Source organism: Amphiura filiformis, chromosome 6 (genome assembly GCF_039555335.1).
Source record: "Amphiura filiformis chromosome 6, Afil_fr2py, whole genome shotgun sequence".
In the NCBI taxonomy this organism is placed as follows: domain Eukaryota; kingdom Metazoa; phylum Echinodermata; class Ophiuroidea; order Amphilepidida; family Amphiuridae; genus Amphiura; species Amphiura filiformis.
This window is the reverse complement of record NC_092633.1, coordinates 54316086-54340380: the sequence shown is the minus strand read 5'-3', so window position 1 is coordinate 54340380 and position 24295 is coordinate 54316086. Positions and strand designations below refer to the sequence as shown.

General features: G+C 35.8%; 1 pseudogene; it reads right to left on the bottom strand.

Moving 5' to 3' along the window:
• The window catches only part of LOC140155630 (cholinesterase-like), a 63330-nt pseudogene that overhangs the window by 12403 nt on the left and 26632 nt on the right, over positions 1-24295 (bottom strand).

The window sequence follows — 24295 nt, the reverse complement described above, 5'->3', positions numbered from 1 at the left end:
GTCAAGTGACTCCATAGCGCCATTAGGCGAATCATTACGGTATAAATAGTAGGCATACTGGTTATTAGACCAAACAATATTAGACTAAATGGACAATAGGCTATAAGATTATTAGCAAGTAGCAATTAGCATTTCTGGTAATATACCAATTGAATATAGACAAAACGGGAATTAGACGAAATGGTATTAGACCAAAATAATTTACAATATAATGAAGGTATTTAAAATAAAACATTAAAATGATTGAGTAACATGTTAAATGTGAAAATAACTGAATACAACACTCATCTCCTTAAACCCTTTGCGTCCCCAACTCAACCCTTTCTCATCACACAAACACCACAACTCCATAGAAACCCTCCCTTCCATGCACGCTCCACTCCCCACACAACAAAAACGAAAACAATCCCACACAACATAAATTTATGCAACACACTCCTTTTGTCACAACTCAATCCTTTTTTTTTTTTTTTTTTTTGTATTTAGGCCATCCTTTACATTAGCACTATTGGATTCTCGCCTGGTCTCTGACAGAATTGTTATAAATAAAAAAATAAATTCCAACCCCATTTGATCACTTTTTTGTTGTTTTCACATTTTGACACCCAATTGACGATTTCACATGCACCACCCTCAATATAGTGGTCCTTAAAGATAGCGGAATGTAGCTACTGGTGTACGTAGTCAAGTATATGTGATGTGTCATGTCAAAAGGACTTAAAGGAGACACTTTTGGGCACGATCGTAAATGGAGAAATAGCCAAAGATCTGCTCAGGGGTGATTTTTTCACAATTTAGGTTTGTTGTAAATTTGTGATGTTATTATTGTTAAAAATATTGTCTGATAGTTTCAGACCGGAATATAACTGGCATCTGGTATTTTTGAGACATTTTTCAATGTAATTCCTACTCTCAACATTGTCAATAATATTTTTAAAGGCCGATATCTCAATTTTCAATTTTATAATACCATAACTTACGAACTCAATATCTTCGCTTAGGAATGTCCGATTTCATTGGGGAAAACGGCGTTGTGGAGCAAAATATCTCTATATTTAAGATATGTAAAAACCTCAAAATTGATAACCTGCCCAAAAGTGTCTCCTTTTGCCATGACACGTCACATATATATTCATTCATATTTTGAGTTAAGTCACTGTGTTTTGGACAATTCGTTAAATGTTGTATATATGACGGCGCATCTATGAGGACGAAAAGATATTGTCTAAAACACTGCAAGCTACGGTATATCAATATGCCAAAAAATACCAAGATGATAACCGGTTAAACAAAGAAACTAAAGGCAATTCGTCCAGACGGTGTCTAAAACAGTGTTGGATGCGCATGTGACACTAACTCATCATTTTCACTAAGTCATGTCATGTCACTGAAAAAGATAATAATGTCAACTTCTTTACCAAACAACCGTGGACTATAATTATTATAATGATATAGGCTATTTACATGCATTAGTCATGTACTAGTAATGGAATGATTAGGCCCTAAACGGTACTTACCAAACGAAGAGTAACGGAATCGGGAACGGAATTGAAACCCGGAATAAATACGAGTCAAGCTCATGCTCTCGTCATTTTCTTTATTCCCGAAGGTTTCTATTCTCAACGTGTAGTACTTAGTACGTGCACAATGCCAATAGAGTAAATATATGGTATATTTTCCTATTGATTTTGAAGGTGTGCTGAATTCGATTATTTAGAAAGCATGCAAGTCAAGTCAATACACTAGTCACATTTGTACGTCGATATTTTACATGTAGGTCGGACTTGATATTACACAGCAAAGCTGTTGCAGGTAATCACATAAATGTGACTAAAACGGTTTTGAACAAATGAGTCAACAAATAAAAGGTCCCTGCAACCATATGTGTTTGGTGCTTGAATGTGTCATAAAAAACCATTTCGCTATCTTTAGGCTTCGGAAAACATTTACAAATCAGCTGCGATAAACATGATATTAAAATGACCATACTATCAAATTGTTTGATTGGCGTAACCCGATAGACCCTAAAAGTAGCCCCGACCCTAGACCATCTTAAAAAATAGATAAATAAATAAAAAATTAAAAAAGTTTCAAGGCCTTTATCAAACGCAATTTACAGCTTTAAAAGTTTTAAAAAAATCCCTACCTACCTAATTTAGGCCTACATGTACTTCAGATGTGGCATATTAATATTGTGGACCAACAGTTGATTTATATTATGATTTATTTGATTTGATTAATTTCATGTTTAATATGATAAATGTATCGTATTTTGCATTCAATTTGTATGTTACGCTGGTTTATAGTGCCAAATTGTCGTATAGAGCAAGAAAATAGTTTAAACGATGGTTAAAAACGAGTTAAGTGAGGCTTGAACAACTTGTTATTGTTTAAAATTGTTTTCAGTTGTTTAAAATATTTCTTTTCATTCCTGTGCAAATATAAGCCTAGCCTACCCCCCCCCCAAATGAAATCACCGGTGGCTGGTTTTGCCCACATCATTAAACTTGTTGTTGTCCTTAAACTTGTTATTGTTGGTACTGTTTATAGGCCTATATAGAACAGAATAAAGTCAGCCTCTCTCTTTTTCCCAATCCAAAGCCCTTTTTACAGACATTGTAGCTATACCGTGTTTGATTTTACCATCCAGTACCCCTGCTATCTACCTTAGATATTTGCATCAGAAATGAAGACTTGGTGTAAACAGTAAGGATAGCCTGGGCTCAAATGACTCAAGGGCTTGGGTGGTAACGTTCTCAATGTATTCTTTCACAGAGTAAATAAAGATGAAGAAGGTTTGGTTAGTTCAAAAGAAGTACAGCACTTCAGTACATAAATATACGGTTAAAATAGGACACTCGATAAATGCGACACCATATAAAAGCAGATGGCGTAGCCGGCCTTTTAGCATAGTTTCCGAAGCGTCTTGGAGCCGACTGGCGTTCAAATTTATGAGGTTAATCAGAAAAACCACAGAATTAAATCAAATTTAAGCAAGCATCGACGGAGCTAATACGTGCGTAAAAGGCTGGCATTGTGCGTTTGCAAATTGATAAATCCTGGAAAAAATAATAATTTTTAGTGCGATTCGCAGCTTATCGTTGTTGAAGGGTTAACCGGTTCTCTGTCGGACAACGAACTATACGTATTACATTGCGTTGACACGGTCTGAAGTGAATGCAATATGCATTCAACCTTGCCTTTTTCTGTCTCGCACAGTCTCTACGACTACATGTAGTAGTACCTCGGTTCTTTTCGACGTCTATTCATTTTGCTGTATATAGATAGAGCCCCTACTTCCATGTTGCAGCATATTTTCAGCTCAACATCTGTAACAGCTCATTTAATATTCTGCACAAAGCATTTACATGTAATAAGCATTTAAATTTGACTTTCATTCAAAGGTAAACCCATATTAAAAATATTGAAATTTGACTTAGGCCTGCAAGAGGACTCAATATTTTATGGCAAAACATAAGCTAACATATATCATGATAATGGAAGTCCAACTATGTAAAAGCAAATTGGATGTGTAAGGACATGCCCAAATCTACATAGTATTGGCTGGTATAGAAGAACCAACGTTGGTTACCTCCCTGGCCAGAGTTGGCCTGGTCAACGATTATTCCTCTTCACAGGTACCAATACTGGTAAGTATCAAATTGTTGCTCAAAATATTTAAAGTATCAAAGTGTTGCTCACAAAATTGACATGTAAAGGTATGCATCGAGGTAATACAAATTGAGACCTTGCTTGGTAGAACCCAGAATCCATTAAAAAAATGTTAAGGGCGAGGCTCGGACGGCAACGTTTGTACAGTATTTTTTCTGGGATGGGACATGAGAGCCTAACTGAACTGTTCATGCTTGTCATGAATATAGAGGTGGTTATTGTATTTTAATTTCAAATAAGAAGTTGATTTAAATTGACATGTATATAGAGGTGGTTATTGTATTTTAATTTCAAATAAGAAGTTGATTTAAATTGACTGATTGACATGTAACAGACGTAAGTAATCTGCTAATTACTTTGTCAGTGCAGCCATTATGGTTATACAACGAACCATTTGAGCAAGTGATATTTTTTATTTCTCGCTATTTTTTGTCTAATTTTATTAAAATATATTCAGCCTTATATCGATTAATCTCATTTACTAGTTTGAACCATTTGCGCGTACAAATGTTGAATTATTAATAAATTAACTTAACATTTGCAACATAATACCAAACTTAATTAGTGTATAGTTCTTGCTCATCATGTCCTGTCTCGTGAGGATTTCTAACATTTCAATATAGACAATACTCAATTGATAGCATGCTGTGAATACAAGGGGTTCAATCCAAGTAGATATAATGGAAAAAGCATGTTATAAAGAGTGCAAAGTGGTTACAGGAAAAAATCAGTCAAGTTACAATAGAGGCCAGAAAAAACTGGACAAATGAGTGCAATCTTGGGCTGTCTCGGGGTCTTTCGGTGGGAGAAGCCCCTAAAATCAGTGCAGAGTGTGGTAACTTGTAAACTAAAGGGACGGTGTTGACATTTTGTGGATTTGGTCATGTGTATAAGCATAGGTTTCAAAATATGAAACCTTTCTCTGAAAAGGTACATGTAGATAATAATAACAAATAACAACGCCTTACGTGTTTAAAAAGTGTTACAGCAATGGATTTACAGTGTAACCATGTGCCAGTTTAAAAAAACGTCTTTTCAATAGATTCAAACATACGTCTTTTCAATAGAATGCAATGAGACTTGCTATCTCAAATGCTAGTTAAAACCTGGTGGAAAACATTTTTTAAATGGATTCTAGGTTCTACCAAGCAAGGTCTGTAACTTGTATTACCCCAATGCATACCTTTTACACGTCAATTTTGTGAGCAACACGTTGATATATTAACACTTTGATACTTAAGGGTATGGGTACCTTTAGCAACAATATTAAAATACTTAACGGTATAGGTACTTTTGCCCCGAACTTTTGCAAGGGAAAGATCGTTGACCAGGCCAAGATCGTTGACCAGGCCAACTCTGACTGAGACTTCCCCACACACTTTTATGGCGGCAAATCTCTTACCAAAAGTTTTGAATCGCTGTCCTCACACCCAGGTCATTTCCAAAGGCGAGTGCCCGCCGTGCTATTTTACTTCTTTGAATGACGATACGCATTATCATGATTATGTCAGTTTAATCTTAATTGAATCTTTAGCTGGATTCATATGGATCAGATTCATTTTCCGATATTTACATGACTGCTGTTGGAATGTATATTTTTAAATAATCCTCCGGGCTGTGTCTTTTTTTTTCTTTTTTTTCTAAACCATTTCAAATATACCTCTGTTTTAATTCGTTGAATCCATTCATTGTAGGCCCTATATATACTTTTTACAATAAATATACAATACTTTGGATATTTTTCAAAAACGTTTCCAGTCATCCCTCCCGAACAACTCAGTGTTCCCGATCCATACGCCCGGCCCATACAGGCTGTGCGAAAACGTAAATGTTTTGGGGTTTGGCTTCAAAAATGAATCGGCGTAGACCAGTAGACTAACAGATTATTTCTTTCTTTTCCTTTTCTTCTTCTGCTTCTTTTTTTTCTTCAAGGTATTCATCATGTTCATAAGAATAAATAATTGTCTTTTCTCTTTACATAATTATAGCAATTTACCGACAAAATCATTTTTTAATATTTTCAAATTAAATTTGAACGCCAGTCGGCTCAACCGGTACCGTATATTGCGCTGTATATAATAATACTGCGCCAATAAAGTATCCTTACACTTGGAAAAATAATCACAATTTCAAAACTGAACAATATTTGGGTAAATTTGTTTTTTTAATATATGCACTATCTAATCCTGCACATTATGACACCACATTGAATCCAATGTGACCTCAAGAAGTAAAGTTACAAGCAATTGAATAGACGAATGTCCAGTTTTAAAAGTGACAAACTGGCCTATACAAGGCGTAAAAAGATTCCAACAAGCGCGACAAAGAGACAACACAGTTTCTTCAATGAAGCGTTATTTAAAGCAGTTTTTATTTCAGTTTTTACTTCTCTGTACTTTCATAACTTTCATTTTATTTGTCAGTTCTTTTGTTTCAGTTTTCTTTTGTTCCTTTTGTTTTAAATAAAGCCAAACGCATAAATTAACCATTCACCACTCTCAAACCAGATTTGTGGCCTGTGGAGTTTTGAATAGGCCAGTTTGTCACTTTTAAAACTGGTCCTTCGTCTAATCAAATGCATGTAACTTTACTTTTTGAAGTCACACTGGATTCAATGTGGTGTCATAATGTGCAGGATTAGATAGTGCATCTATTGAAAAAACAAATTTACTCCAATATTGTTCAGTTTGGAAATTGTGATTATTTTTCTAAATGTAAGGATACTTTATTGGCGCAGTATAGTTACAGAAACTTACAGATCAGCTATAAAGACCGGCTACACCATCTGCTTTTATGAGTTCTCGCTTAATATCAAGTGTCCTATTCTAACCGTATTATTTCTGTGTGGAGTGCTAAACCAGAGGATGATTTAAGGAAGCCCCATCATGCACTGTAAAAGTGTTATCACTAGAGTTTCAACTGCCACTTTACTTTTCAAATCCCATTGAACTCTGTGCAAAAGATGTTGTTTTAGAATTGCCCGTGTGTCATTATTACTTGGTCGATTTCAGATTTAAAGTGATGTATGCATGAAGGATAATTCACACCTTCTGTAGATAACATAAAATGTGAAATCGACCAACTTTTTGAAGGTGTTTTTATTGTAAATATATCTGTCCAAATTCAAATTTAACCATGCACGTGTGTATGCAGTGGGCGGGCAGTGGTGTCATGTTCACTCACACAGCTGTGCTAACCGCAAGACTTGCTGGGAAGTGCTTAAATCATCCTCTGGTGCTAAACTAAGCTAAGCCACATGTATAACCAAACCTTGTTTCGCATTTATAATGGCAGATGACTGAACATTAATTTTTTCATATCATGAATTCCAAAATTGCCTTATATAGAAAGGAAATTATGATCAGGAATGACGCCATAACATATGTTATTATTGAAAGTAAAAGGTCGTATCATATTAAAGTCCCATTCAGTGATCCCAGCGCAAGTGTAAAAACATTAAAATTGTTTATAAATTGCTTAAATATGAAGAATAAGTCAGTCAAATTGTCATCTGGTATTTTTGAAATGAAACATTTGGCCAAAAACGAAGAAAACAGCAGTATTGACGAAGTTCGAGCCCATTCAAATACATGTAGCTAATGTATAGTATGTATGTCAGTGTGCAAATTACAGATTCATGTAAATAGCTAAGTTCAGTCTATGTAAGCCCGCCCATTGGGCGTTAAAAAAAACCGCAGTGATTTATAGTGCGCTATGCACAGGCACAACGCCTAGACGTTGATCAACAAGCCTCAGCACACTTTACAGGTTGTCGCTGACCACTGCGGCCCCACATCATTCCATAAACCATTTATCAACAACAACAAAAAAGTCGTATGTTAGCACGCCATCGCATGGTGAAAATGGTACAATCTGTCAGACTAGGATCACGGAAATTTCAGATGGAGTTGCACAATGTGTTTGGGAACACAGTGCCTTTAAATACACGGCTTTCCGCTGAACCATTAGCAGACTATGTTAGCACATCTATGATAATGACAAAGATACCAAAATCTGAATTTTCATGATTTTTACTATCGTCCGGATGAGCAAATCACTGAATGGGCCTTTAAATATGGATGGAAAATAAAATCAAGCAAAAATAATAGAAATTTGTTAAGATGATACATATGTATGTCAACTGAACTGTTCATGCTTGTCATGAAAATACCGTATAGAGGTGGTTATTGTATTTTAATTTCAAATAAGACGTTGATTTAAATTGACATGTACAGACGTCACTAATCTGCTAATTACTTTGTCAGTGCAGCCATTATGGTTATAAAACGAACCATATGAGCAAGTGATATTTTATATTTCTCGCTATTTTTTTGTCTAATTTTATTAAAATATTTTCAGGCTAATATCGATTTATTTTATTTACTAGTTTGAACCATTTGCGCGTACAAATGTTTAATTATTAATAAATTAACTTAACATTTGCAACATAATACCAAACTTAATTAGTGTATAGTTCTTGCTCATCATGTCCTGTCTCTTGAGGGTTTCTCACATTTCAATATATAGACAATGTACTCAATTAGCATGCTGTGAATACAAGGGGGTTCAATCCAAGTAGATGTAATGGAAAAAGCAGGTTATAGAAAGTGCAAAGTGGTTACAGGAAAAATCAGTCAAGTTATAGGCCAGAAACAACTGGGCAAAGGAGTGCAATCCTGTGCTGTCTCAGTTGTGTGACCTCATGTTTTCGTAACCTGTTTCGGTAACCTTTGCATATATCCAAGTAATACATACATGTATTTGGATTGCATGCATTGAAAGTGGAAGAAGGGCTCAACTCCATCAAAACTGTTTTGGAGATATTAAGAAAAACTTAATATTTGGAAAAGTTGCAGAGAATGTTTTCATCTTCAGGGGACTTTTAACCATGAATATATATACATTATTACCATTATTACATACGTACATGTCAGAAATATATTATGTTTCCATGCCAGCGGTACAGGGCCCTTCTTCCAATAGTACACTGGAAGTGCTATAGTTCCGTAAGCATATTATGTTATATATAGCTACAGAAATTTGGTAATTATTGAAAAAGTAGAAATATGTAACCCGTTTACATGAAAGTTTATGACATTTCATGGATAAACAAAACTCCTATTTAACCCAATATTTGTGGAAGAAAGGCCCAACTCCACGGAGTTGGACTTTTCATCCACAGATTTTGGGTTAAGGAGGACTTAGAAATTTATAAATAGAGAGTGGATTGGGACCCTTCTTTCACACACAAGGATGAACAGTCTGCTGGCAATAGAATGCTGGGTCAAACTCATTTTTGTAAAATGGTGGAGTTGGGCCCTTGTTCCACTTATAGGTATTCAATTATAGGTTTATATTAAATATTAATTGAAAGTATTCCTCTTTAATCCATTTAGAAAATTATTTAAAAAGGTACAAAAACACCAAATCCAGCCTTAACGGGGGAAAGCTAAATGGCGACAATATCTATCAAGATATGTACCAGAACTGTTTGTAAATGTTAATTGACTTAAAATCATTTATTTTGTCATTATCATTACGCCTAACGTACAGTCGTGCATCATTATTTTTGCCGATGAACGAAAGGAACAGTTGAAGTATTGTGGCATATAAACCGTTGCAAATGTGCCATTCGTCGTTGCATATATAATTTTAGGAAATAATGAAATGATATCACGGGATAAACCTGAAACGGAAAAATGTATGATGAGATTCACTCAAACTATAAAAACTGCTTTACCGTACCTCATATCCGTACATACAGAATACCAATCCAGCTCGAAACTACTCTCAGCCTTTTAGCGCTCCCGTGTACCGTTCATCTGTTTCGGTTCGAGGCGATTTAAAACAAAACCGTGGACCTCTGAGATGCTATCTCCGCAACATCTATCCGAAGCGTCTGATTAACAAGCGTGAGGGTCACGGATTGGCCGTCCTGCATACTACGTCCCATCCAGCAGTTGCTCAATTGATGAGAGTCATCATAATTACATCATGTCGAGCAATCTATAAAATAATGAGGAAAAAAATATAGCTTATTGTTATCTACTATAAAAATCATTATGTTTAAGTTGAGTTCATAAATATGACATTTAGACATCATCGTGGTCAACGAACCCAGAATGCCAATTAGAACTAATATATAAGAATAATTCTGCCTTACCGAGTAAAAAAAACGCAGAACCGGCCTGCTTTGTTAATCATTACATATACTAGCTCCAGGATACAGAGCAAAAACACTGTATCTGCTGTTGTATTTACATGTAGTTACTGTACTTTGATGTAAGCAGACCCATTACAAATTCCTCCGAAGTCAAAAGAAAAAAATCTCTTTTGCGTATTTTACGCGGGAAAGCAGAATTGACAATAATATTCCTCTACTCTATTACTTCAAGATAATCTAGTTATCTTCTCTCTTGTACGTTGTAGGGCAATATACTTACATAGTTTTAAGTACCTTTTAGTAATTTATACTAAAGTCGATCAGATTCTAATCGATTTATTTGACAATGAGGCATTTACAAGAGTAAAATCCTGTCCTCAGTCCTGGGAGAACTCTTGGAACTTGGAACCTTTTCTTCAAAGAGTGATTACCGTATTATTAAAAAGTATCGGTACATAAAATCTAAATTAAGGAATCAAATATTATTAGATCACATTAGATTACATTGATGGTGACCAAACATTACATACCATACAGTTGTGTAAGTTCATACGTGCAGGTAGTAAACAAGAAGTAAAAAGATTAAAACTTTCAACTGCACTCACCAGGTTATTTTCCCAAATAATTTCAGAACCAACTGGTTCCTTTCTCAGTGGGTGATGGTGTGTGAGATGCTGCTGAAATCAGTGTTTCTAGAAACCATACCATGTTTACAACTTTTCATCTGGGGGTTTCTTTTCATATAATGGTTTCAATGCACTGAATCTTAGTTTAATGTCTACTTCGCCTCAACAACAAAAATATGACAACCAGATGACATGCATCACAAGGTAGAAAATACCCAAGTGTATCGTGGACAAATTTACCAAATATATAACCTAGGGTTACAGTAACTTTTTGAAAGACCCAAGTAATGATGCAGATACATATTAAGGCGGGTGGGATGGGAGCATGACCTATTGCACTCAAATATTGAGTCAAATAAATCTGATACACAAGAGTGAATGGCATGAGTTCTATCAAGAAGATCCCATGGCTCATGCATTGCCTTCATTTTCCATTTTCTTGAGATCCGTTAATCAAAATCTTATCAATTCTTATAATTATAGTCGTCGTACTCATCATGATTCCTTTAAAATGTAGAGGAACAACTTTGAGTGTAATTCAAATATTTCTTTACTTCAATGGCCATAACTTAAAAAAAAAGATTCCGTTTATGTAATAAAGAAAAATCATTTACCTAATGTTTATTACCAACTGTTTGATGGAGCACAAAGTGCAGTTATGCTGCACAGCAAACATGATTCGACCTTTGCAGTACTTAAAACCTGCATGTTAACAGGAAATTATACAGCAAAATCAATCGATAAAGTCTATAGCCCATCCTCCATATTGAATGGTGGACTGCACTTATGCCCAAATATTGCACTTGCCAATCAATAATCACCCACTTGAAATCCCTTGATTCGCTCCACTGACCAAAGTTATGGACAGATATGGGAGTTGTTTTTGCTGTTATCTGTCATTTACATATCAGGGAGGTACGAGCATTTGCAGATGCCCCACCTACTCAGGTTTTAGCCTACATGTAATGTATACATTATTCTTGATTGACAGCAAGTACAAAAAATATCCGTCAAGTGCTTTAGCTTTAATGACCTTCGGAAGAGAGCAGTCCACAAGTGAGTGATAGTCACTAAAAGTTGCATTCGATTTACACAGGGAATTTTGCAGGCCATGCCGTGCCCTTCCATACTAAAACACCAAAGTGCAAATATTTCCAAACAGCTAAATTAGCTAAAAATTTAGGACATGTTACAATACTATATTTTCTAGAATTTCAGAGAGTACAAAATATATATAGGTCACACGTCAATGGTGAGAGCACTGTGTATTGTGTATAGGAAAATGAACAGTAACTGCAGTATGAACTACAAGAGTCAATGTATACCGGAATACATCTTACTACACTAGCCCTCAACATTTGGGAACATGTTAACAGTTAGCAGCCTGGACAACCGATTCTTTTGTTTAGCAAGGCTCACTCAGTCATTTAATGTGGCAATACAAACGATCGAATTTGGTGTTGAAACGAGCTAAATTTTGAGTTACACCTTTTCAATGTAAAATTAATTTTCTCGGCCAAATGAAATGCAATCATTTTCATTTTTTCAGTAAATGTCAGGTCAAATTGTAGTGCTTGATACTTATTTTTTTTTCAAATCCTAGTGTTAAACTTAGGCGTGAAATTCAGTCATTTCGTGTAAGATTTTCGATTTTGATAGGCTTAAACTCTGCCCGCGAGCCTTTTCTTGGATCAACCTTTTAGCTTTTCAAAGTAATATAGTACGCTAATGAAGGATTTTTCCCAACTTTCTAACGCACATCACCGTGAGCGATATATCATAGTTTTGTCAGAATTTACGTTTTGATTTCACCATTTTTTCACCGGCTGAAATTTTTTCAAAATCAACGCGTGAAATATAAAATTATAAGGCTAATAATACTAGCATTGTGGATCGATATCCCTGGGTTTAATAGGAATACCGGCATGATACAGTGTTGCCAGAACTTCAATATAGCAACGAAATTCCCAGGCCTAATAGCGCTCTTATACTGATCATGTTTATAGCACGATGAGGATATTTCATCATCACGTGAGTGATTCGGACCAATGTGTTGAAATTTGCTTCTCCTCAAAACAACTTTGCCCGAAGGCTTACATGCAATTGGGCAATATTTTAAACAAAACTTTCTTTTACAAAACATTATATTACGCTGTATGTTTTATGATCAAGCAAACTGTTTGGAACACACTTCCAAAGAAATAACCTTCGTAACGCCCTGGCGTAACGCCCCAGACTTTCGTTATTTAAACGCCAGAAATAGATTGTCCTTATAAGAACTATCAGAGATTGTGGCTTATAAGAACCGTTCATTATCATTGTTAACTTAAACAGGTTTTTGTTTTTAAACATCTTTATAAATTGATTGTTTTTATGTTTGTTTGTAAATTTCGTGCTTTACGCGCTTTGAGTTCCTCATCAGAGATTGTGCCTTATAAGAACCATTCATTTTCATTGTTAACTTAAACAGGTTTTTGTTTTTAAACAAAAACCTGTTCAAGCAATTATTTAAAATTGCTTGCCTAAAAACAGAATAACTTGGATGTTAATACTTGACGTAGTGTTTCAATTGTCATGAAGGTGACTGGGTATGGTGCCTTTTGTTTGTGTTTGTTTGAAACTGCTTTTGGAAACCCACCGAAAGTCATAGGCCCTTATGAAGCAGCCAAAACAATACCAGGTTAAACATGGAAGTTTATAAAAACTTATTAAATAACCTTAAGGAAAAAAAACAACATTTGTGGCAACAATAAGCCTTGCATTGAAAGTCATGGTTAAAGTGTGTTGATTACCACACCAAAGTTTCCCTACATACACCCCCACTACCCACCTTAAACACCTCTGCACCCACCCCACCCTATAGGCCTACATGTACATGATATTACATAATAATATATAGCATAGCTATACATTTAGGTATAGCGCTTAATTATGACAAATATGGTTAGGCCTATTATATAGGCCTACATGTCAAATTAAAAACAAACCCGAACACTGATGAATCTCTACAGAAACCCGAACACAAGTCTGAAGGGTGTAATGAAAATGGCAACCCGCGATGGGGGGGGGGCGGGGGTAGGTCATACAAAATTCACATGGAGATAGGAGGGACAGAAGATTAAAATCCCCTATAATAACACGCTAATTTTTCTAGGTTTGGACCGTGGATTTTCATGAACCTCAAGCGTGCGTCTCTTAATACGGACTAACCTAGGTAAACAAACACACCGACAGACAAAATGGTTTTCATAATCATGGAATCCATATAAATTGAAATTGCAGGCTATCACGGGAGCAAATTTTTAAAATTCACCTCATTTACCAATTGGGGATTTGGGCTACCAAATCGCTAGTCGGGCAATCTACATGATCTTTGCTTTTCAATGGAAAATTGCCCTGGATGACAACAATGAAAATATCGACTATTTCTGCTGGTTGCGCACGAGATAAAAGCACCGAGTTTGACATTTTCAGAGCATGAAGGGAAAAAGGGTAAAATAAAAACGGACATTCTGACAAAACTATAATATATAGACCCACACGATGTGCTTTACAGAGGTGGGAAATATCTTTCTTTAGCAAACTATATTAGTTTGAGACGCTAAAAAATCAATTCCGTAAAAAGCTCGCAGGCGAACTCAAGGCCTATAAAAATCAAAAATATCACACTAAAAGATACAATTTGATGCTTAATTTTAACACCAGGATTTTTAAAAAAAATGTATATCCAAGCACCAAGTTTTTAACTGACATTACTGAAAAAAAAAAATATTGCTTTATATTTGACCGAGAAAATTAATTTCATAGCAAAAGGTGTATCTCTGAATTGTGCTGATTTTAACATGTATCGATCGACTTTTAGCGCGACTAAGCATTTCTAAAGAATCGGTTGTCCAGGTAGGTGACTGTTAAATGAAGATCATTGTCATTGATTGCAAGCAAACATATGGTACCACTGGGGCCAATCACATTTTGGTTTTTTGAGTATACACTGTTATACCTTTGTGGCACGTTAAAAATTACCGCATTTAAACTTATGTCCATTGTTGTCACACTCAAGGCACCAGATTATTTGTTCTTTTTCGCTCTTTTTTAACATCTTGATGAATCATACTGTTTTCATACGGTGCTTATCTATACACTGTTCTCCCACGATGTTTATCACAATTTTGCAAAATCATTTGAGATGTACAATGGTATGTTTCTAAATGTCAGAAGTGTGATAATTACACGATTAAAATAGCACCTGTATGTTCATCCATGCTGAATGGTTTTTTATTTCAACTCGATACACGCCTATCTGGATTTCATCAGCCTCACTAACTCCATACAATATATAATACGATGTATCTACGCATGTTGATGAAGTAGATTATGCATTCAAAGCATACTGAATCGTGGATGCCTTAGGCCAAATTTATATTATTCGTACCTTAGGCTTATCATTCGTATTTTCACCAATGTTGAAACATGTTTGTTTGTTTTTCGTATCAATCTTTCTGTTACAAGCATTCTTTCTGTTACAAACATTTTGCAAGTCACTCTAGAATACGTTGACAAGTTGATGATGAGCAATCACGCCGTTATATTAAACAAGTTTAAAATCTTCAATTTATTGGTATATGCAGTTATTCTCCCTTTGAAATTGTAATGTGAAAGATACTAAAAGTACTTTACACATTGCAAGCTACAGGACTGAGCAATATTATTAAAATAATTAACCGGGATAATTAAATACGCCTGTTCATGAGAGCCCCCCCCATTTTGGAGAACTGTCAACTGTGTTTAAGATGTTACGATATACGAAGTTAAAAAGTCACGAATGCGACCCATAGTACAGTTATGCTGCACAGCATACATGATTTGACCTTTGCAGTACTTAAACCTGGTTAACTGGAAATTACTCCAGCAAAATCAATCGATAAAGTCTAGTCCATCCTCCACATTGAATGGTGGGCTGCACTTATGCCCAAATTTGTCATTTGCCAATCAATAAGCACCCACTTGAAATCCCCTGACTCTCTCCACTTACCAATGGACAGATTTGCCAGTTGGTTTTGCTGTTATCTGTCATTTACATATCAGGGAGGTACGACTATTTGCAGATGCCTCACCTACTCAGTTTTTAGCCTACATGTAATGTATACATTATTCTTGATTTACAGCAAGTACAAAAAATATCCGTCAAGTGGTTTAGTTTTAATGCCCTTCGGAAGAGAGCGATCCACAAAATGAGTGATAGTCATCACTAAAAGTTGCATGATTCGATTTACACAGGGAATTTTGAGGCCACGCCGTGCCCTTCCTTACTTCCTTATTGTCAATTTTGGTGTTGCTGATGGTGAAGATATTGTCAGTTACCAATTTCTTATGTTGGTCAATGGAACTAGTTTCGCGAATAACATGACGCAATTTAAACTGATCCAGGTCATTCTGGTAATAGTGAATGTCCATTTACATAAGATGGTAATTTAAATCACGTGACTATTGTCGTGGCAGATGTAATACGGGATGCTAAACACATTCACCTTTGGAAATAATGTTATATTACATTACATATATTATATAGGTTACGTATTTTTTATACGTACTTGAAGAACTTTGTTAGCTACTCTACACATAGACTGCAGACGAACAGTTCAGTTTATAACAGAAAGGACCCTTGCAATATGTAGATGACGAACCCATATCATATTATAGGGTAACACATACAAACCGTGTTAACCGATTGATCAAACAGAAAGAAAAAGTCGCGAAAGCCTTAATGTACGATCTTTTTAAATTTTTAGATTTTTCTTTTTTTCTTCTAAAATGATAATATGCAATCATTATGAAAGTTCCCAATATATTTGGACGCGAAAAACATTGGGAATTTGCAAAGAAACAACATCATAAACTTCACCTCTATCAAACATCTCGCACTATTTGGATTAGGACAGCGAGTGCGGCCTCAGAGTTAGTCTCCTACGCGGCCAGTTTGGTTACGCTCCCTCCACATGTGGAGGGAGCGTAACCAAGCTAGTTTTGTACGAGACTATGGTTTGCGATCGTGGCCGACATAAAGTCATAATCTAAAAAATTATGACTTTATGTCGGACCAACAAAAATCGTTCCGTTTTACTACAAATAGGACGAATTTGACAGTTTGCTCATAGATTTAAGTTAGAACATATGTAAGTATTACAAATATGCCAAAAAATCGGTTTTGAAAAAAAATAAAGGTAAATTCTGAAAAAGATCGTACATTATGACTTTAATTGTTGAGCACGGAGACGGTGCCAGGGCTGGGGCTCTTGAGTCTAATTGTCTCCAATTGCCAATGACTATGTCTATGCTGTCCCTGTTCCTTAGGCTAATTGTTGTGTCGGAATGGGATAGGCCGTCTTCAACACTTCACCCTGTTTCTTAGGCTAATTGTTGTGCCGATATGGGATAGGCCGTCTTCAACACTTCAGACTACACCAAGGTGTAGGTAATTGACCTTGAAAGGCACTATACACTGAAGTGCGTTCTATAATATTCGTTGCCGCCAGTTCCTGCTCTACTTCGAATGTTTGTACCGTACATTACACATTTTCTATCCACGTTTTGATACAGATACATAGATGGTATACACACGTGAACAAGGTACGTCTGATTCTCCTTGGAACTCAGCTTGTAACACCTGGAATGATACTATGTAGAAGTTACATAATATGGTGTGCCAATATGTTGTGTACATTAGAAGCAATGTCAGGCAATTCAGACACAGTCCCATTGCAGGCTTCATTTAACGAAGACTGCAATGGGACTGACTCGAAGGAACATGGCGATGTTGTTCAACAAGGAAACGCTTTATTTTTGTTAAATTTTATAATGTGACCAGTTATTTATAGGGCTACAATAATATCGTGTTTTATTGTTATAGTGTTACCGCAGCAAACTTTTCAAAGATATCAAAAGCAACGTCAAGGTCACTGTGTTACATGAAGATGACAACTCTCCTACCAAGCCAATTTAATGAGCATATACAATGATGTAACTAAATAACATTGAAGGCCAATATGGTTTCCTATTACAACACAGTAGGCGCATCTAAGTGACTCTTTTAAAAGAAGCTGGACTATGACATCACCAGTAATAGAAACTCCTGTCAACATATGAAAGCACGTGGCTTTCCAAATGGCACGCTCGTACGTGTAATGGCCATATGATCCTAAGTAACTACTTGCAATGACGTCGAACACAACAGGGTTGCCCTGGATATAGTGTAACACACGCGCTCCGCACCCAATCTTGAAAGATAAAGAGGTGTGCGTCAGACTAGCTGCTTTACTGCAACATATGACATCTTCAATAGGTCAACTAAAGGTCGCATCATGTCAGTGAAGAACTTATGTTGAACAGTCGTATAGACTGGTTGACGTCATAAGCAATGGATGTTGATGTCTTTATGGCTGCCGAATTCAGCAGGTTCAAAGTTTTCATGCAGATTAAATAATTGACATCAAGTATAGTCATTTGCTATATTTAATAGCTAAGGCCTAGTCAACACAGTTCCATCCATACATGGATCATGTGCTTCATGGAATCCTTAATGTTTTTGTATTAATGTTTCAAAATCAAATACTACTTCAATCTACTTTGAAGCACTTATCCATCTATATAAAATAATGACGATTGCCACTTTTATAGACTGGACAATGAACATTACATCATAGACTGGGCATCCAAAGACAACGAAGCAGATGTTCAAATGACCTTCTTATATTTAAGGTTATCAATTTCTATTATCCAGAAATGGTTTCTTTCGTGAGAGAAACAGTCTCACATTATTAAACCGTAGTTCAAACTGAAGGCCTGTAGACATGGAAGATCGAGGTAGCATATTTTATGAATCGGTGCCTCGTATGCATCTGTTGTTTAAATGCCTTTATGAGATGACTTGCAATGCTAGATGCATTTCACTTTCTAAGGCTCTTGTCTACAAGCATAATGTAACTTCCGACAACAGTGTACAGTTCCTTAAGATTGAAAAGCTATTCTTCGAATTTCGCTCTGCCTATCTGCTTGATATCCAATACTGGCACTTCCTTAACTCATAATAGTATTAATCTATTTTTTCTAGAGTATTGCTGTCTAGCGTAAAAAAATGGGAAATTGTAAACACTTCGTTTTGGAAAGTAATTCTTGTCATATGGGATGGTTATATTATGACTAACTCCTTTACATGTGGAACACTGCTAAGGCCTCAGTATTTATTATTATGTTCTCATGTCGTACTGTTTCTCTAATAACAATACCTATAACTGTATAATATCATTTGTGTACTCTAATGGATTATTAGGTAACGCAAATTATAGAGTCTGCAGTAGACATATCAAGCTTGGCTCTCATTTGTAGTCAATTTGTTGCTATCAAGAGTAACATCAGATTTGGTTTCAGATCCTGGCCTGGAGATGCCGATTCACAAATCATTATCAGATAGACCAATTACATCAGCGTCTGAAAATCAGATGATTCTCACAGTTAGAGAACCTAAGGCAAATTGTGTAGAAAGTGTTAGCATATATTTTTTCTTTAATGGTTACAAGGAAAAAAAAGCTATGACTGTGTAGCATTAACTAAACGAAGTAAAATACAATATAGCAAAGATATACCTGTAGACATAATGCAATCGGCAAAAGGACATAATTACGATGTTCCCCGGGGGGGTCACTCCCATTGTGGCCTGTACACCATCCGCGATAATCAACTTTTGAAAAGCACCCTAAACAAGGATTTAACCCTTGGCTAAAATGATACCCTAAACAGGGATTTTATTCCTTGCATCAAATTTCATACCCGAAATTTCATTTCCGCGTAGTAGCAATTGCAATTTTGCTACCCTTTTTTCCAATATTTCATGTTTTTGACACCCTAAACGCGTTACGCGCGTATCGTGCCTACCCACGAAAAACTACCCTTTTTACGCGTTTTCATTATCGCGGATGGTGTACAGGCCACAATGGGAGTGACCCCCGGGCGATGTTCTTGCTGTCAAAATAAAGGAGTAGCTAACCATCTATACCAAAGGGATTGATTGATAGTTACAGGCTTTGCTAGTTACATGCAGGCCCGTACGCGGGGGGAGGGGGGTGGTACCAAAGTCACGGTTGAAGGCATGTAGAACTGTGTTCATTTTTAAGCAAAGTTGAACACTGATGGCACTATTTATCATCAATCTTTTACAAGATAAATGTTTCCAAGGGCTCCCGGCAAGGGCTAGACACTTGTATAATGGCATTAAAACATAACAATGAGTAACATATGGCAAGGAACTACTTTTTATCATGAAAGGAATGACTCATATTATTGGGCTAAATTATATTTAAAATATATGTAAATAGCGCCCTCAATTTGCGTACAACGTTTATAAAATAAAAATTACCTCAAAAGGCAGAAAATGAAATATTTGACAAAGAAAAGAAAATCTAAGATTATTAGGTAACGCAAATTATAGAGTCTGCAGTAGACATATCAAGCTTGGCTCTCATTTGTAGTCAATTTGTTGCTATCAAGAGTAACATCAGATTTGGTTTCAGATCCTGGCCTGGAGATTATCAGATAGACCAATTACATCAGCGTCTGAAAATCAGATGATTCTCACAGTTAGAGAACCTAAGGCAAATTGTGTAGAAAGTGTTAGCATATATTTTTTCTTTAATGGTTACAAGGAAAAAAAAGCTATGACTGTGTAGCATTAACTAAACGAAGTAAAATACAATATAGCAAAGATATACCTGTAGACATAATGCAATCGGCAAAAGGACATAATTACGATGTTCTTGCTGTCAAAATAAAGGAGTAGCTAACCATCTATACCAAAGGGATTGATTGATAGTTACAGGCTTTGCTAGTTACATGCAGGCCCGTACGCGGGGGGGGGGGGGCCCCCAAATTTGGGAAATTTGCAAATTTGCGATTGTAGCGAGCAAAAAATCAGGTTTTTATGCTTTTTTGGACAAAAAAGGTCCAAATTATAGGAAGAAAGTCCACTTTTCACAAAATCGCCTCTCCCCTCTTGGAAAAAAGTCCACTTTTCACAAAATCGCCTCCCCCTTTGGAAAAAAGTCCACTTTTTCAAAATCAGCCCCCACCCCCCCCAATGAAATCCTGCGTACGGGCCTGGTTACAGGCTTCGGTCGTTCGTAGATTTCTTGTAGGTAAGATCGCAGTTAGCTGCCTAGGTATACCTTAGAAGAGAAGAGTGTTGCAACCCCCTAGTTTTCCATATTAAATGTCATTTGCTAATATATTTGGTACCAGAGTATAGATAATGGACCTCCTCTATCCAATGATACCAAACTAAGTATATTTCCCACATAATATCGCTATAGTAAACGTCATATGCCAATATATTTGGTACCAAAGTCACGGTTGAAGGCATGTAGAACTGTGTTCATTTTTAAGCAAAGTTGAACACTGATGGCACTATTTATCATCAATCTTTTACAAGATAAATGTTTCCAAGGGCTAGACGCTTGTATAATGGCATTAAAACATAACAATGAGTAACATATGGCAAGGAACTACTTTTTATCATGAAAGGAATGACTCATATTATTGGGCTAAATTATATTTAAAATATATGTAAATAGCGCCCTCAATTTGCGTACAAATAACGTTTATAAAATAAAAATTACCTCAAAAGGCAGAAAATGAAATATTTGACAAAGAAAAGAAAATCTAAGTTAAAAAATAGTTATATGTGTATATTAGTGTGATAGCTGTTGGTATTGTAAAAGTCTATATTATGTAATGTTTTGTTAGAAACATTAATAAATGATCACATCAAACAACCGTGAAGTAAAGATAACAAGTCACTTCTACAGGCTGTATCAAAATGAATGGTACCCATCTATTTTCATGCTTATTGACAAGCCTGCTGCCTGCAAATCCAAATTGGATCATATCGAAATTGCAACAATTTAGAGTTGACATCCTTTCACAACATTTATCTACAAATTAGGTGAATCTTAGGTTGTATTTTGATGTGGTAGTCTTGTCCATAATCACTGAAAGCTGATGTGTACCAATCATTTTGATACAGCCTGTATCCAGTGATACCAAAGTAAGTACATATCCCATATAATATCTATAGTAAACGTCATATGCCAATATATTTGGTACCAAAGTAAAGATAACGAGTCTCCTCTATAAGAGATACCAAAATAAGTACATTTCCCACATGTAATATGTCTATATTAAACGTCATATGCCAATATATTTGGTATCAAAGTAGATAACGAGTCTCCTCTATCCAGTGATACCAAGAGAAGTACATTCCCACATAATATTGGTATAACGTCATACTAGTATGCCAATATATTTGGTACCAACATTTATAGAATATTGTGTCTCCACTGTCCAGTGATACCAAAATAAGTACATTTCCAAACATAATGTCTCTATATTAAACGTCACGCCAATATATTTGGTAATACAGTATTATGGGTCTCCTCTGTCCAGTGATACCAAAATAATAATATCGCTAAATTAAACGTTTTATACCAGTATATTTGGTATCAAAGTATAAAGCCATGGGTCTCCTCTATCTAGTGATACCAAAATAAGTACATTTCCCACATAATGTCGCTATGACGAATTACGGTTATGCATAGACAGCATTGATTTTCGGCTAAAAATTCTACCAACATGATATTTTCACCGTATTTTCTCATCCATATTAAGAGAAATGACTATTCAATCCTAATCACAAAGTTAAAAGTATAATTTCACAGAGCAAGATGGATTTTACTGTAGAATATTAGTGTGGGCCTCACCCCCCCCCCCCTATGGTCATTTTCGAACGGCCCTGCTCTCAGGTAAAGTACTAGGTAAACTGTTATCACTCAAAATGAGCGCAAAGGGTTGCTCTGCGATTGGCTAGAGTCGTTTGGGTGTAAACATAAGCGTTTTTCCTATGCAGGATGAAACCCTTAGGGGTTGGTACATCCCTCTTCCTCCCTTCGTAGAACTATAGGGTAAAGAATTAAAAGAGCTCCTCGTAAATGTACCATCGATCTGGATATAGGGAGCAAACTGTGCGAAGAGAGCAAAGTTATGAATAGTATTATTAACAGTCAATGTAACGTGGTCCACGCAATAGAACGAAAGTTTTGTCTCGTTGAATAAATAGATACATTAGCATGATTAGCTTACATTGTCAAGGTGGCTTGTTCTCAGTTGGTGTTTGATCGATTAACTAAAAGTTAAGATTCAAATTGAATGTGGCGTAATGATTTTCTTTTTATATTCAACGGTTAATTCAGCCAGTTATTCAGATTATTACCACAATATACAATGATATACTCAATCTAATTAGCAGTTCCAACAATGTCCGCAAACAGTTCAAATGCTCATTCATTTATATGAACGATCTCTAGTTCGAACCCTTGATGCTCAGATGGACTTAATTATATAAACGTTTATTTGTTATGGTTATGTTTTCTCTGTTTTGGTTTAGTGAGACTACCATGAAACAAGCTGCATAATATTGCATTATATATCGTGATTTCGTCAATGACAACCTGAAGGTTGATATTTGCCCCAAAATTAAATACATTTTATGGAATAGTTCTGTATAAGCACAACAGTCTATCTGTACGTTTTTATTTTCAATTTTAACCGTTAACGTGACTGGAACCGTATTGAAGTATTCTTACACACGACACAAAAAATACAAGCCTGCTGACATCCGAAGACTTTACCCGTCATAATCATAATAGGATTGTGATTTTTGGGTAAATCTTTAGCTGCGGGCTTGGTATACTGGGGTAGCCTGGCCTTAACAAGAAATCCCTCCAACTCCAATCCGACACGACGCTTGCAATTTGTCTGTTTCATTTGTCGTCGGTCGTCTGCAATGCAGCATACAGGCTGTTTTCTACGTGATCACGTGACTGCCCGGGTTGGATATGATACACGGTAATTGAATATCTCGAGGCGGGCTATCTACTATGCGACTACTAAAGTGAAATTACATTTTGGTATAGATACCTGCTGAAATAAAAATCCAGGGGCCTTTTTAACAGAAGAATATTTTATAATTAGACACGAAATAATGTAGTTTAAAATATTTATCTAGAAGCATAGTTCGAGACATTGAATGAAAATGTTGTGCAATTATTGACGCATTTTTATGTTTGATTACACATTACGTGAAGCTTTATGCGTGGATGGGTTCTAAATTGTCTCAATTTTATAAGCAAATGATATTAAGAAGTGAGGATAATAAATTAGGTGTTACGATAACCAACACATAATATAGTAACAACAAAAATGTCGCCATACGATTACAGGGAGAAATTTGCTTTTACCATACAGATTATTGGTTCAACACATTATTCAACACAGTACATATAAATCAAATGAATAGGCATTGAAATTATGAGCTATTATGCGGCCCATACACGATCAATTTGATTGATCAATATCAAAGACCCTAGATACAAGAGTGGATACAAAATCTGCCATTGTGCATTGTACACACGAAGTATTGTGATTTTATTGTTCAACCGTCAATAAAATCAAACTAGATTAGATCTCTTCAATAATATTGAAGAGAAATATTATTTTGTATCCAGGAATGCATCTAGGGTCCCCAATATAGAGGTTAGCCACTTTACTCATGTGTGACTTCTAACAAAAGGCGCTGATTCCCGTAGTATTCCTCATTCAAACCAATGCAATGCGGAATTACCTGCATGACTCTTGGCGGGCTATTTTGAAACAGTCATGATTGCACATGCAGGGACTTCTTTTGAAAGTCCTAAACAAGGTATAGCAGTCGCTGATAGGATATACAACTTAT